Source organism: Schistocerca serialis, unplaced genomic scaffold (assembly GCF_023864345.2).
Source record: "Schistocerca serialis cubense isolate TAMUIC-IGC-003099 unplaced genomic scaffold, iqSchSeri2.2 HiC_scaffold_983, whole genome shotgun sequence".
Classification (NCBI taxonomy): domain Eukaryota; kingdom Metazoa; phylum Arthropoda; class Insecta; order Orthoptera; family Acrididae; genus Schistocerca; species Schistocerca serialis.
In genome coordinates this window covers 16,910-29,770 of record NW_026048610.1, presented here as the reverse complement: position 1 = coordinate 29,770, position 12,861 = coordinate 16,910, and the positions used below count along the sequence as shown (strand labels likewise).

The 12,861-nt window shown below is 53.5% G+C and overlaps 30 non-coding genes across 30 annotated transcripts; 24 read left to right on the top strand and 6 right to left on the bottom strand.

Moving 5' to 3' along the window:
• Positions 1–198: 198 nt before the first annotated feature.
• On the top strand, positions 199–271 carry Trnam-cau (transfer RNA methionine (anticodon CAU)). The gene has a single exon. It is a non-coding gene; the product is annotated as a tRNA-Met (tRNA).
• A 322-nt stretch (positions 272–593) lies between these two features.
• On the top strand, positions 594–665 carry Trnae-uuc (transfer RNA glutamic acid (anticodon UUC)). Its single transcript has one exon. It is a non-coding gene; the product is annotated as a tRNA-Glu (tRNA).
• Positions 666–960: 295 nt separating this feature from the next.
• Positions 961–1,033, top strand: Trnak-uuu (transfer RNA lysine (anticodon UUU)). Its single transcript has one exon. It is a non-coding gene; the product is annotated as a tRNA-Lys (tRNA).
• Positions 1,034–1,172: 139 nt separating this feature from the next.
• Trnas-aga (transfer RNA serine (anticodon AGA)) lies at positions 1,173–1,254 on the top strand. The gene has a single exon. It is a non-coding gene; the product is annotated as a tRNA-Ser (tRNA).
• Positions 1,255–1,526: 272 nt separating this feature from the next.
• On the bottom strand, positions 1,527–1,598 carry Trnag-ucc (transfer RNA glycine (anticodon UCC)). The gene has a single exon. It is a non-coding gene; the product is annotated as a tRNA-Gly (tRNA).
• An 813-nt stretch (positions 1,599–2,411) lies between these two features.
• Trnam-cau (transfer RNA methionine (anticodon CAU)) lies at positions 2,412–2,484 on the top strand. Its single transcript has one exon. It is a non-coding gene; the product is annotated as a tRNA-Met (tRNA).
• A 322-nt stretch (positions 2,485–2,806) lies between these two features.
• Trnae-uuc (transfer RNA glutamic acid (anticodon UUC)) lies at positions 2,807–2,878 on the top strand. Its single transcript has one exon. It is a non-coding gene; the product is annotated as a tRNA-Glu (tRNA).
• Positions 2,879–3,174: 296 nt separating this feature from the next.
• Positions 3,175–3,247, top strand: Trnak-uuu (transfer RNA lysine (anticodon UUU)). The gene has a single exon. It is a non-coding gene; the product is annotated as a tRNA-Lys (tRNA).
• A 139-nt stretch (positions 3,248–3,386) lies between these two features.
• Trnas-aga (transfer RNA serine (anticodon AGA)) lies at positions 3,387–3,468 on the top strand. Its single transcript has one exon. It is a non-coding gene; the product is annotated as a tRNA-Ser (tRNA).
• Positions 3,469–3,740: 272 nt separating this feature from the next.
• Positions 3,741–3,812, bottom strand: Trnag-ucc (transfer RNA glycine (anticodon UCC)). The gene has a single exon. It is a non-coding gene; the product is annotated as a tRNA-Gly (tRNA).
• Positions 3,813–4,625: 813 nt separating this feature from the next.
• Trnam-cau (transfer RNA methionine (anticodon CAU)) lies at positions 4,626–4,698 on the top strand. The gene has a single exon. It is a non-coding gene; the product is annotated as a tRNA-Met (tRNA).
• Positions 4,699–5,020: 322 nt separating this feature from the next.
• Trnae-uuc (transfer RNA glutamic acid (anticodon UUC)) lies at positions 5,021–5,092 on the top strand. Its single transcript has one exon. It is a non-coding gene; the product is annotated as a tRNA-Glu (tRNA).
• Positions 5,093–5,388: 296 nt separating this feature from the next.
• Positions 5,389–5,461, top strand: Trnak-uuu (transfer RNA lysine (anticodon UUU)). The gene has a single exon. It is a non-coding gene; the product is annotated as a tRNA-Lys (tRNA).
• A 139-nt stretch (positions 5,462–5,600) lies between these two features.
• Positions 5,601–5,682, top strand: Trnas-aga (transfer RNA serine (anticodon AGA)). Its single transcript has one exon. It is a non-coding gene; the product is annotated as a tRNA-Ser (tRNA).
• Positions 5,683–5,954: 272 nt separating this feature from the next.
• Trnag-ucc (transfer RNA glycine (anticodon UCC)) lies at positions 5,955–6,026 on the bottom strand. The gene has a single exon. It is a non-coding gene; the product is annotated as a tRNA-Gly (tRNA).
• An 813-nt stretch (positions 6,027–6,839) lies between these two features.
• Trnam-cau (transfer RNA methionine (anticodon CAU)) lies at positions 6,840–6,912 on the top strand. The gene has a single exon. It is a non-coding gene; the product is annotated as a tRNA-Met (tRNA).
• Positions 6,913–7,234: 322 nt separating this feature from the next.
• Positions 7,235–7,306, top strand: Trnae-uuc (transfer RNA glutamic acid (anticodon UUC)). The gene has a single exon. It is a non-coding gene; the product is annotated as a tRNA-Glu (tRNA).
• Positions 7,307–7,602: 296 nt separating this feature from the next.
• Trnak-uuu (transfer RNA lysine (anticodon UUU)) lies at positions 7,603–7,675 on the top strand. Its single transcript has one exon. It is a non-coding gene; the product is annotated as a tRNA-Lys (tRNA).
• Positions 7,676–7,814: 139 nt separating this feature from the next.
• On the top strand, positions 7,815–7,896 carry Trnas-aga (transfer RNA serine (anticodon AGA)). The gene has a single exon. It is a non-coding gene; the product is annotated as a tRNA-Ser (tRNA).
• Positions 7,897–8,168: 272 nt separating this feature from the next.
• Trnag-ucc (transfer RNA glycine (anticodon UCC)) lies at positions 8,169–8,240 on the bottom strand. The gene has a single exon. It is a non-coding gene; the product is annotated as a tRNA-Gly (tRNA).
• Positions 8,241–9,053: 813 nt separating this feature from the next.
• Trnam-cau (transfer RNA methionine (anticodon CAU)) lies at positions 9,054–9,126 on the top strand. The gene has a single exon. It is a non-coding gene; the product is annotated as a tRNA-Met (tRNA).
• Positions 9,127–9,448: 322 nt separating this feature from the next.
• Positions 9,449–9,520, top strand: Trnae-uuc (transfer RNA glutamic acid (anticodon UUC)). The gene has a single exon. It is a non-coding gene; the product is annotated as a tRNA-Glu (tRNA).
• A 296-nt stretch (positions 9,521–9,816) lies between these two features.
• Positions 9,817–9,889, top strand: Trnak-uuu (transfer RNA lysine (anticodon UUU)). Its single transcript has one exon. It is a non-coding gene; the product is annotated as a tRNA-Lys (tRNA).
• A 139-nt stretch (positions 9,890–10,028) lies between these two features.
• Trnas-aga (transfer RNA serine (anticodon AGA)) lies at positions 10,029–10,110 on the top strand. Its single transcript has one exon. It is a non-coding gene; the product is annotated as a tRNA-Ser (tRNA).
• A 272-nt stretch (positions 10,111–10,382) lies between these two features.
• Positions 10,383–10,454, bottom strand: Trnag-ucc (transfer RNA glycine (anticodon UCC)). The gene has a single exon. It is a non-coding gene; the product is annotated as a tRNA-Gly (tRNA).
• Positions 10,455–11,267: 813 nt separating this feature from the next.
• On the top strand, positions 11,268–11,340 carry Trnam-cau (transfer RNA methionine (anticodon CAU)). The gene has a single exon. It is a non-coding gene; the product is annotated as a tRNA-Met (tRNA).
• Positions 11,341–11,662: 322 nt separating this feature from the next.
• On the top strand, positions 11,663–11,734 carry Trnae-uuc (transfer RNA glutamic acid (anticodon UUC)). The gene has a single exon. It is a non-coding gene; the product is annotated as a tRNA-Glu (tRNA).
• Positions 11,735–12,030: 296 nt separating this feature from the next.
• Positions 12,031–12,103, top strand: Trnak-uuu (transfer RNA lysine (anticodon UUU)). The gene has a single exon. It is a non-coding gene; the product is annotated as a tRNA-Lys (tRNA).
• A 139-nt stretch (positions 12,104–12,242) lies between these two features.
• On the top strand, positions 12,243–12,324 carry Trnas-aga (transfer RNA serine (anticodon AGA)). Its single transcript has one exon. It is a non-coding gene; the product is annotated as a tRNA-Ser (tRNA).
• Positions 12,325–12,596: 272 nt separating this feature from the next.
• Trnag-ucc (transfer RNA glycine (anticodon UCC)) lies at positions 12,597–12,668 on the bottom strand. The gene has a single exon. It is a non-coding gene; the product is annotated as a tRNA-Gly (tRNA).
• Positions 12,669–12,861: the final 193 nt, after the last annotated feature.

The following is a 12,861-nucleotide window of genomic DNA, read 5'->3' as shown; positions in this document are numbered from 1 at the left end:
CTGTGTTCAGGTGCCGCAAGGGCGATGTACTGTAACCTCAGGCAGTGCTGCTTTCCGTTGAAAAAGCCGCGGCAGCAGTTTAATCTAGCAATTCGGGAAAGCACGTGTAGCAACACAACAGATTCTTGAGAAAGCGCAAACTGTCTATCTCTAATATGCGAGACTTACCAAGTTTCCTGGGACGTTGCTTGCAAACGTGCCTCGGTAGCGCAGTGGGTAGCGCGTAAGTCTCATAATCTTAAGGTCGTGAGTTCGATCCTCACCCGGGGCATTTAATTTGCTGTACATCATGGCTGAATTAACGGCGTTGCTGTTGCTAGGGAACGAACTGAATTGTCGTTTGTTATCCACAAGGAGCCCACGCCTCAGCGTTAAAATGTTTACATCCAGCTATGGCAAGGTACAGCTTTGACCTTTCTCCTCCCCTGTTGTGAGTAAAATATGATGCAAACTGCAATGAATTGTCAGTTTCGAGCTGTGCGCCATGCCAGTCTGCAAGCGCAAATATGCTCGCAAACAGAGAACACCACTAAGTCCGGATTCAGCACGAAAAGCGAGAGGAGAGGGAGTAAATCTGACGTTTATCGAGCAAATCCGGTGTGGTCTAGTGGCTAGGATACCTGGCTTTCACCCAGGAGGCCCGGGTTCGATTCCCGGTACCGGAAGGGAAGTTTTTGCGCACACGACCCTCCATGTTTTGGCCCTCCAACCCTCGTTTGTCGCCCTCCTTCCGGAGCTTCAACCGAGCGTAATCGGGGAAACAGGCACGAGATGCAATTACTGTCAGCACCGGGGTAAAGGGAGAAGAGGCACTGGTCCGCTGTTGGGCTGCTACCAGCGTCAGTGGCAAGTCGGTGAAGTCGCCAGTTGCGCCAGAAGCCAGCAATTACCGTAGTACGCCTACACACGCGTTCCAGTTATTCACATTGCCTGCAGCTGCTCCATCCACAGCAAGCGTGAGCCCGGATAGCTCAGTCGGTAGAGCATTAGGCTTTTAACCTAAGGGTCCAGGGTTCGAGTCCCTGTCCGGGCGAAGATTTTAACGCTTCCGTAATGGCTCGTCTCGTAGCGCTGGTAGCCCTGCCGTAATCAGTGCACGGAGTTCGTTTCCTGTCAACATTCTGCGCAGAACGGTTTGATTTTTCACGATTCGAGGGGACTTTTGGCTGCGAGCAGTCGTGGCCGAGTGGTTAAGGCGTCTGACTAGAAATCAGATTCCCTCTGGGAGCGTAGGTTCGAGTCCTACCGACTGCGTCTCTTTTTTTTTTATTTTTTTGTTTAAGAAGAAGGAGCACAAAACTTCGCAGTTTGCCTGTACTTCGCTACACCTCACCTCTCACAGCCGTTTATATCGCCTGTCCTCTTGATAAGGGCGAATTCCAAGCGTCAGCTTTCGCGTCAGCCGAGCAAAGTCGGGACAAGTCGGGACATACTACAGGATGGCCTGGAGTGGAGCAACGACGGAAAGAAAACGTTAATGTAACAGCACGTGGCTCACATACTCAGACGTAAAAATTTGCGCCCGTTGCGGTGGCCGGGAATCGAACCCGGATCAACTGCTGGGAAGGCAACTATGCTCACCATTACACCACCACCGCACAGCCGCTGCTCGTAACGCCGCGCTGTGTCGGCTTCCCGCCCGCCGGCAGCGGCCCACGGTGATAGTAGCTGTAGGCGCTTTACGAGGTAGGAGGGTGCATCCACACGCGTTCGGGCAGCGCCTCCACGCACGCTGCGTCTTTGGGCAAGACTCGTCGCCGCGGCCGCAAGGTTACTCACACGATAGTGATGAGCGGTCGCTTTAAGGCAGTGTAGTGGGGGACTCCGCGTGTGTAGCACTTTTTTCGGCTGTATCCGGCGTCGTTGGGTGGCAATCCCACTTTCCCTGCAGACAGCTACTCTGGAATATGCTCGGGAAGCACGGCCGACCGCCCCCAACAAATGCAACTAAAAAAATGAGAACAACAACTAAAAAAGTGGTAGGTTGTTCGCCTACCACTCGGGCGGCCCGGGTTCGATTCCCGGCCGATGCATCGTTTTGCTGTTCTCGCTATAATGCTGCCGCGCCGATTGCTCGTTTGAGCTGCGTCAGCCTCAGGAATGTATAGCAGGATTCGCTGTGAGAAGAACCAAACACGCAGCACGCAAGAGACCGTACTTGGACGGACGCGTGCTATTTCTGAACTCTAGCGTCAGCCTGGCCCTACAGGCCGCTGTGTTCAGGTGCCGCAAGGGCGATGTACTGTAACCTCAGGCAGTGCTGCTTTCCGTTGAAAAAGCCGCGGCAGCAGTTTAATCTAGCAATTCGGGAAAGCACGTGTAGCAACACAACAGATTCTTGAGAAAGCGCAAACTGTCTATCTCTAATATGCGAGACTTACCAAGTTTCCTGGGACGTTGCTTGCAAACGTGCCTCGGTAGCGCAGTGGGTAGCGCGTAAGTCTCATAATCTTAAGGTCGTGAGTTCGATCCTCACCCGGGGCATTTAATTTGCTGTACATCATGGCTGAATTAACGGCGTTGCTGTTGCTAGGGAACGAACTGAATTGTCGTTTGTTATCCACAAGGAGCCCACGCCTCAGCGTTAAAATGTTTACATCCAGCTATGGCAAGGTACAGCTTTGACCTTTCTCCTCCCCTGTTGTGAGTAAAATATGATGCAAACTGCAATGAATTGTCAGTTTCGAGCTGTGCGCCATGCCAGTCTGCAAGCGCAAATATGCTCGCAAACAGAGAACACCACTAAGTCCGGATTCAGCACGAAAAGCGAGAGGAGAGGGAGTAAATCTGACGTTTATCGAGCAAATCCGGTGTGGTCTAGTGGCTAGGATACCTGGCTTTCACCCAGGAGGCCCGGGTTCGATTCCCGGTACCGGAAGGGAAATTTTTGCGCACACGACCCTCCATGTTTTGGCCCTCCAACCCTCGTTTGTCGCCCTCCTTCCGGAGCTTCAACCGAGCGTAATCGGGGAAAACAGGCACGAGATGCAATTACTGTCAGCACCGGGGTAAAGGGAGAAGAGGCACTGGTCCGCTGTTGGGCTGCTACCAGCGTCAGTGGCAAGTCGGTGAAGTCGCCAGTTGCGCCAGAAGCCAGCAATTACCGTAGTACGCCTACACACGCGTTCCAGTTATTCACATTGCCTGCAGCTGCTCCATCCACAGCAAGCGTGAGCCCGGATAGCTCAGTCGGTAGAGCATTAGGCTTTTAACCTAAGGGTCCAGGGTTCGAGTCCCTGTCCGGGCGAAGATTTTAACGCTTCCGTAATGGCTCGTCTCGTAGCGCTGGTAGCCCTGCCGTAATCAGTGCACGGAGTTCGTTTCCTGTCAACATTCTGCGCAGAACGGTTTGATTTTTCACGATTCGAGGGGACTTTTGGCTGCGAGCAGTCGTGGCCGAGTGGTTAAGGCGTCTGACTAGAAATCAGATTCCCTCTGGGAGCGTAGGTTCGAGTCCTACCGACTGCGTCTCTTTTTTTTTTATTTTTTTGTTTAAGAAGAAGGAGCACAAAACTTCGCAGTTTGCCTGTACTTCGCTACACCTCACCTCTCACAGCCGTTTATATCGCCTGTCCTCTTGATAAGGGCGAATTCCAAGCGTCAGCTTTCGCGTCAGCCGAGCAAAGTCGGGACAAGTCGGGACATACTACAGGATGGCCTGGAGTGGAGCAACGACGGAAAGAAAACGTTAATGTAACAGCACGTGGCTCACATACTCAGACGTAAAAATTTGCGCCCGTTGCGGTGGCCGGGAATCGAACCCGGATCAACTGCTGGGAAGGCAACTATGCTCACCATTACACCACCACCGCACAGCCGCTGCTCGTAACGCCGCGCTGTGTCGGCTTCCCGCCCGCCGGCAGCGGCCCACGGTGATAGTAGCTGTAGGCGCTTTACGAGGTAGGAGGGTGCATCCACACGCGTTCGGGCAGCGCCTCCACGCACGCTGCGTCTTTGGGCAAGACTCGTCGCCGCGGCCGCAAGGTTACTCACACGATAGTGATGAGCGGTCGCTTTAAGGCAGTGTAGTGGGGGACTCCGCGTGTGTAGCACTTTTTTCGGCTGTATCCGGCGTCGTTGGGTGGCAATCCCACTTTCCCTGCAGACAGCTACTCTGGAATATGCTCGGGAAGCACGGCCGACCGCCCCCAACAAATGCAACTAAAAAAATGAGAACAACAACTAAAAAAGTGGTAGGTTGTTCGCCTACCACTCGGGCGGCCCGGGTTCGATTCCCGGCCGATGCATCGTTTTGCTGTTCTCGCTATAATGCTGCCGCGCCGATTGCTCGTTTGAGCTGCGTCAGCCTCAGGAATGTATAGCAGGATTCGCTGTGAGAAGAACCAAACACGCAGCACGCAAGAGACCGTACTTGGACGGACGCGTGCTATTTCTGAACTCTAGCGTCAGCCTGGCCCTACAGGCCGCTGTGTTCAGGTGCCGCAAGGGCGATGTACTGTAACCTCAGGCAGTGCTGCTTTCCGTTGAAAAAGCCGCGGCAGCAGTTTAATCTAGCAATTCGGGAAAGCACGTGTAGCAACACAACAGATTCTTGAGAAAGCGCAAACTGTCTATCTCTAATATGCGAGACTTACCAAGTTTCCTGGGACGTTGCTTGCAAACGTGCCTCGGTAGCGCAGTGGGTAGCGCGTAAGTCTCATAATCTTAAGGTCGTGAGTTCGATCCTCACCCGGGGCATTTAATTTGCTGTACATCATGGCTGAATTAACGGCGTTGCTGTTGCTAGGGAACGAACTGAATTGTCGTTTGTTATCCACAAGGAGCCCACGCCTCAGCGTTAAAATGTTTACATCCAGCTATGGCAAGGTACAGCTTTGACCTTTCTCCTCCCCTGTTGTGAGTAAAATATGATGCAAACTGCAATGAATTGTCAGTTTCGAGCTGTGCGCCATGCCAGTCTGCAAGCGCAAATATGCTCGCAAACAGAGAACACCACTAAGTCCGGATTCAGCACGAAAAGCGAGAGGAGAGGGAGTAAATCTGACGTTTATCGAGCAAATCCGGTGTGGTCTAGTGGCTAGGATACCTGGCTTTCACCCAGGAGGCCCGGGTTCGATTCCCGGTACCGGAAGGGAAGTTTTTGCGCACACGACCCTCCATGTTTTGGCCCTCCAACCCTCGTTTGTCGCCCTCCTTCCGGAGCTTCAACCGAGCGTAATCGGGGAAAACAGGCACGAGATGCAATTACTGTCAGCACCGGGGTAAAGGGAGAAGAGGCACTGGTCCGCTGTTGGGCTGCTACCAGCGTCAGTGGCAAGTCGGTGAAGTCGCCAGTTGCGCCAGAAGCCAGCAATTACCGTAGTACGCCTACACACGCGTTCCAGTTATTCACATTGCCTGCAGCTGCTCCATCCACAGCAAGCGTGAGCCCGGATAGCTCAGTCGGTAGAGCATTAGGCTTTTAACCTAAGGGTCCAGGGTTCGAGTCCCTGTCCGGGCGAAGATTTTAACGCTTCCGTAATGGCTCGTCTCGTAGCGCTGGTAGCCCTGCCGTAATCAGTGCACGGAGTTCGTTTCCTGTCAACATTCTGCGCAGAACGGTTTGATTTTTCACGATTCGAGGGGACTTTTGGCTGCGAGCAGTCGTGGCCGAGTGGTTAAGGCGTCTGACTAGAAATCAGATTCCCTCTGGGAGCGTAGGTTCGAGTCCTACCGACTGCGTCTCTTTTTTTTTTATTTTTTTGTTTAAGAAGAAGGAGCACAAAACTTCGCAGTTTGCCTGTACTTCGCTACACCTCACCTCTCACAGCCGTTTATATCGCCTGTCCTCTTGATAAGGGCGAATTCCAAGCGTCAGCTTTCGCGTCAGCCGAGCAAAGTCGGGACAAGTCGGGACATACTACAGGATGGCCTGGAGTGGAGCAACGACGGAAAGAAAACGTTAATGTAACAGCACGTGGCTCACATACTCAGACGTAAAAATTTGCGCCCGTTGCGGTGGCCGGGAATCGAACCCGGATCAACTGCTGGGAAGGCAACTATGCTCACCATTACACCACCACCGCACAGCCGCTGCTCGTAACGCCGCGCTGTGTCGGCTTCCCGCCCGCCGGCAGCGGCCCACGGTGATAGTAGCTGTAGGCGCTTTACGAGGTAGGAGGGTGCATCCACACGCGTTCGGGCAGCGCCTCCACGCACGCTGCGTCTTTGGGCAAGACTCGTCGCCGCGGCCGCAAGGTTACTCACACGATAGTGATGAGCGGTCGCTTTAAGGCAGTGTAGTGGGGGACTCCGCGTGTGTAGCACTTTTTTCGGCTGTATCCGGCGTCGTTGGGTGGCAATCCCACTTTCCCTGCAGACAGCTACTCTGGAATATGCTCGGGAAGCACGGCCGACCGCCCCCAACAAATGCAACTAAAAAAATGAGAACAACAACTAAAAAAGTGGTAGGTTGTTCGCCTACCACTCGGGCGGCCCGGGTTCGATTCCCGGCCGATGCATCGTTTTGCTGTTCTCGCTATAATGCTGCCGCGCCGATTGCTCGTTTGAGCTGCGTCAGCCTCAGGAATGTATAGCAGGATTCGCTGTGAGAAGAACCAAACACGCAGCACGCAAGAGACCGTACTTGGACGGACGCGTGCTATTTCTGAACTCTAGCGTCAGCCTGGCCCTACAGGCCGCTGTGTTCAGGTGCCGCAAGGGCGATGTACTGTAACCTCAGGCAGTGCTGCTTTCCGTTGAAAAAGCCGCGGCAGCAGTTTAATCTAGCAATTCGGGAAAGCACGTGTAGCAACACAACAGATTCTTGAGAAAGCGCAAACTGTCTATCTCTAATATGCGAGACTTACCAAGTTTCCTGGGACGTTGCTTGCAAACGTGCCTCGGTAGCGCAGTGGGTAGCGCGTAAGTCTCATAATCTTAAGGTCGTGAGTTCGATCCTCACCCGGGGCATTTAATTTGCTGTACATCATGGCTGAATTAACGGCGTTGCTGTTGCTAGGGAACGAACTGAATTGTCGTTTGTTATCCACAAGGAGCCCACGCCTCAGCGTTAAAATGTTTACATCCAGCTATGGCAAGGTACAGCTTTGACCTTTCTCCTCCCCTGTTGTGAGTAAAATATGATGCAAACTGCAATGAATTGTCAGTTTCGAGCTGTGCGCCATGCCAGTCTGCAAGCGCAAATATGCTCGCAAACAGAGAACACCACTAAGTCCGGATTCAGCACGAAAAGCGAGAGGAGAGGGAGTAAATCTGACGTTTATCGAGCAAATCCGGTGTGGTCTAGTGGCTAGGATACCTGGCTTTCACCCAGGAGGCCCGGGTTCGATTCCCGGTACCGGAAGGGAAGTTTTTGCGCACACGACCCTCCATGTTTTGGCCCTCCAACCCTCGTTTGTCGCCCTCCTTCCGGAGCTTCAACCGAGCGTAATCGGGGAAAACAGGCACGAGATGCAATTACTGTCAGCACCGGGGTAAAGGGAGAAGAGGCACTGGTCCGCTGTTGGGCTGCTACCAGCGTCAGTGGCAAGTCGGTGAAGTCGCCAGTTGCGCCAGAAGCCAGCAATTACCGTAGTACGCCTACACACGCGTTCCAGTTATTCACATTGCCTGCAGCTGCTCCATCCACAGCAAGCGTGAGCCCGGATAGCTCAGTCGGTAGAGCATTAGGCTTTTAACCTAAGGGTCCAGGGTTCGAGTCCCTGTCCGGGCGAAGATTTTAACGCTTCCGTAATGGCTCGTCTCGTAGCGCTGGTAGCCCTGCCGTAATCAGTGCACGGAGTTCGTTTCCTGTCAACATTCTGCGCAGAACGGTTTGATTTTTCACGATTCGAGGGGACTTTTGGCTGCGAGCAGTCGTGGCCGAGTGGTTAAGGCGTCTGACTAGAAATCAGATTCCCTCTGGGAGCGTAGGTTCGAGTCCTACCGACTGCGTCTCTTTTTTTTTTATTTTTTTGTTTAAGAAGAAGGAGCACAAAACTTCGCAGTTTGCCTGTACTTCGCTACACCTCACCTCTCACAGCCGTTTATATCGCCTGTCCTCTTGATAAGGGCGAATTCCAAGCGTCAGCTTTCGCGTCAGCCGAGCAAAGTCGGGACAAGTCGGGACATACTACAGGATGGCCTGGAGTGGAGCAACGACGGAAAGAAAACGTTAATGTAACAGCACGTGGCTCACATACTCAGACGTAAAAATTTGCGCCCGTTGCGGTGGCCGGGAATCGAACCCGGATCAACTGCTGGGAAGGCAACTATGCTCACCATTACACCACCACCGCACAGCCGCTGCTCGTAACGCCGCGCTGTGTCGGCTTCCCGCCCGCCGGCAGCGGCCCACGGTGATAGTAGCTGTAGGCGCTTTACGAGGTAGGAGGGTGCATCCACACGCGTTCGGGCAGCGCCTCCACGCACGCTGCGTCTTTGGGCAAGACTCGTCGCCGCGGCCGCAAGGTTACTCACACGATAGTGATGAGCGGTCGCTTTAAGGCAGTGTAGTGGGGGACTCCGCGTGTGTAGCACTTTTTTCGGCTGTATCCGGCGTCGTTGGGTGGCAATCCCACTTTCCCTGCAGACAGCTACTCTGGAATATGCTCGGGAAGCACGGCCGACCGCCCCCAACAAATGCAACTAAAAAAATGAGAACAACAACTAAAAAAGTGGTAGGTTGTTCGCCTACCACTCGGGCGGCCCGGGTTCGATTCCCGGCCGATGCATCGTTTTGCTGTTCTCGCTATAATGCTGCCGCGCCGATTGCTCGTTTGAGCTGCGTCAGCCTCAGGAATGTATAGCAGGATTCGCTGTGAGAAGAACCAAACACGCAGCACGCAAGAGACCGTACTTGGACGGACGCGTGCTATTTCTGAACTCTAGCGTCAGCCTGGCCCTACAGGCCGCTGTGTTCAGGTGCCGCAAGGGCGATGTACTGTAACCTCAGGCAGTGCTGCTTTCCGTTGAAAAAGCCGCGGCAGCAGTTTAATCTAGCAATTCGGGAAAGCACGTGTAGCAACACAACAGATTCTTGAGAAAGCGCAAACTGTCTATCTCTAATATGCGAGACTTACCAAGTTTCCTGGGACGTTGCTTGCAAACGTGCCTCGGTAGCGCAGTGGGTAGCGCGTAAGTCTCATAATCTTAAGGTCGTGAGTTCGATCCTCACCCGGGGCATTTAATTTGCTGTACATCATGGCTGAATTAACGGCGTTGCTGTTGCTAGGGAACGAACTGAATTGTCGTTTGTTATCCACAAGGAGCCCACGCCTCAGCGTTAAAATGTTTACATCCAGCTATGGCAAGGTACAGCTTTGACCTTTCTCCTCCCCTGTTGTGAGTAAAATATGATGCAAACTGCAATGAATTGTCAGTTTCGAGCTGTGCGCCATGCCAGTCTGCAAGCGCAAATATGCTCGCAAACAGAGAACACCACTAAGTCCGGATTCAGCACGAAAAGCGAGAGGAGAGGGAGTAAATCTGACGTTTATCGAGCAAATCCGGTGTGGTCTAGTGGCTAGGATACCTGGCTTTCACCCAGGAGGCCCGGGTTCGATTCCCGGTACCGGAAGGGAAGTTTTTGCGCACACGACCCTCCATGTTTTGGCCCTCCAACCCTCGTTTGTCGCCCTCCTTCCGGAGCTTCAACCGAGCGTAATCGGGGAAAACAGGCACGAGATGCAATTACTGTCAGCACCGGGGTAAAGGGAGAAGAGGCACTGGTCCGCTGTTGGGCTGCTACCAGCGTCAGTGGCAAGTCGGTGAAGTCGCCAGTTGCGCCAGAAGCCAGCAATTACCGTAGTACGCCTACACACGCGTTCCAGTTATTCACATTGCCTGCAGCTGCTCCATCCACAGCAAGCGTGAGCCCGGATAGCTCAGTCGGTAGAGCATTAGGCTTTTAACCTAAGGGTCCAGGGTTCGAGTCCCTGTCCGGGCGAAGATTTTAACGCTTCCGTAATGGCTCGTCTCGTAGCGCTGGTAGCCCTGCCGTAATCAGTGCACGGAGTTCGTTTCCTGTCAACATTCTGCGCAGAACGGTTTGATTTTTCACGATTCGAGGGGACTTTTGGCTGCGAGCAGTCGTGGCCGAGTGGTTAAGGCGTCTGACTAGAAATCAGATTCCCTCTGGGAGCGTAGGTTCGAGTCCTACCGACTGCGTCTCTTTTTTTTTTATTTTTTTGTTTAAGAAGAAGGAGCACAAAACTTCGCAGTTTGCCTGTACTTCGCTACACCTCACCTCTCACAGCCGTTTATATCGCCTGTCCTCTTGATAAGGGCGAATTCCAAGCGTCAGCTTTCGCGTCAGCCGAGCAAAGTCGGGACAAGTCGGGACATACTACAGGATGGCCTGGAGTGGAGCAACGACGGAAAGAAAACGTTAATGTAACAGCACGTGGCTCACATACTCAGACGTAAAAATTTGCGCCCGTTGCGGTGGCCGGGAATCGAACCCGGATCAACTGCTGGGAAGGCAACTATGCTCACCATTACACCACCACCGCACAGCCGCTGCTCGTAACGCCGCGCTGTGTCGGCTTCCCGCCCGCCGGCAGCGGCCCACGGTGATAGTAGCTGTAGGCGCTTTACGAGGTAGGAGGGTGCATCCACACGCGTTCGGGCAGCGCCTCCACGCACGCTGCGTCTTTGGGCAAGACTCGTCGCCGCGGCCGCAAGGTTACTCACACGATAGTGATGAGCGGTCGCTTTAAGGCAGTGTAGTGGGGGACTCCGCGTGTGTAGCACTTTTTTCGGCTGTATCCGGCGTCGTTGGGTGGCAATCCCACTTTCCCTGCAGACAGCTACTCTGGAATATGCTCGGGAAGCACGGCCGACCGCCCCCAACAAATGCAACTAAAAAAATGAGAACAACAACTAAAAAAGTGGTAGGTTGTTCGCCTACCACTCGGGCGGCCCGGGTTCGATTCCCGGCCGATGCATCGTTTTGCTGTTCTCGCTATAATGCTGCCGCGCCGATTGCTCGTTTGAGCTGCGTCAGCCTCAGGAATGTATAGCAGGATTCGCTGTGAGAAGAACCAAACACGCAGCACGCAAGAGACCGTACTTGGACGGACGCGTGCTATTTCTGAACTCTAGCGTCAGCCTGGCCCTACAGGCCGCTGTGTTCAGGTGCCGCAAGGGCGATGTACTGTAACCTCAGGCAGTGCTGCTTTCCGTTGAAAAAGCCGCGGCAGCAGTTTAATCTAGCAATTCGGGAAAGCACGTGTAGCAACACAACAGATTCTTGAGAAAGCGCAAACTGTCTATCTCTAATATGCGAGACTTACCAAGTTTCCTGGGACGTTGCTTGCAAACGTGCCTCGGTAGCGCAGTGGGTAGCGCGTAAGTCTCATAATCTTAAGGTCGTGAGTTCGATCCTCACCCGGGGCATTTAATTTGCTGTACATCATGGCTGAATTAACGGCGTTGCTGTTGCTAGGGAACGAACTGAATTGTCGTTTGTTATCCACAAGGAGCCCACGCCTCAGCGTTAAAATGTTTACATCCAGCTATGGCAAGGTACAGCTTTGACCTTTCTCCTCCCCTGTTGTGAGTAAAATATGATGCAAACTGCAATGAATTGTCAGTTTCGAGCTGTGCGCCATGCCAGTCTGCAAGCGCAAATATGCTCGCAAACAGAGAACACCACTAAGTCCGGATTCAGCACGAAAAGCGAGAGGAGAGGGAGTAAATCTGACGTTTATCGAGCAAATCCGGTGTGGTCTAGTGGCTAGGATACCTGGCTTTCACCCAGGAGGCCCGGGTTCGATTCCCGGTACCGGAAGGGAAGTTTTTGCGCACACGACCCTCCATGTTTTGGCCCTCCAACCCTCGTTTGTCGCCCTCCTTCCGGAGCTTCAACCGAGCGTAATCGGGGAAAACAGGCACGAGATGCAATTACTGTCAGCACCGGGGTAAAGGGAGAAGAGGCACTGGTCCGCTGTTGGGCTGCTACCAGCGTCAGTGGCAAGTCGGTGAAGTCGCCAGTTGCGCCAGAAGCCAGCAATTACCGTAGTACGCCTACACACGCGTTCCAGTTATTCACATTGCCTGCAGCTGCTCCATCCACAGCAAGCGTGAGCCCGGATAGCTCAGTCGGTAGAGCATTAGGCTTTTAACCTAAGGGTCCAGGGTTCGAGTCCCTGTCCGGGCGAAGATTTTAACGCTTCCGTAATGGCTCGTCTCGTAGCGCTGGTAGCCCTGCCGTAATCAGTGCACGGAGTTCGTTTCCTGTCAACATTCTGCGCAGAACGGTTTGATTTTTCACGATTCGAGGGGACTTTTGGCTGCGAGCAGTCGTGGCCGAGTGGTTAAGGCGTCTGACTAGAAATCAGATTCCCTCTGGGAGCGTAGGTTCGAGTCCTACCGACTGCGTCTCTTTTTTTTTTATTTTTTTGTTTAAGAAGAAGGAGCACAAAACTTCGCAGTTTGCCTGTACTTCGCTACACCTCACCTCTCACAGCCGTTTATATCGCCTTTCCTCTTGATAAGGGCGAATTCCAAGCGTCAGCTTTCGCGTCAGCCGAGCAAAGTCGGGACAAGTCGGGACATACTACAGGATGGCCTGGAGTGGAGCAACGACGGAAAGAAAACGTTAATGTAACAGCACGTGGCTCACATACTCAGACGTAAAAATTTGCGCCCGTTGCGGTGGCCGGGAATCGAACCCGGATCAACTGCTGGGAAGGCAACTATGCTCACCATTACACCACCACCGCACAGCCGCTGCTCGTAACGCCGCGCTGTGTCGGCTTCCCGCCCGCCGGCAGCGGCCCACGGTGATAGTAGCTGTAGGCGCTTTACGAGGTAGGAGGGTGCATCCACACGCGTTCGGGCAGCGCCTCCACGCACGCTGCGTCTTTGGGCAAGACTCGTCGCCGCGGCCGCAAGGTTACTCACACGATAGTGATG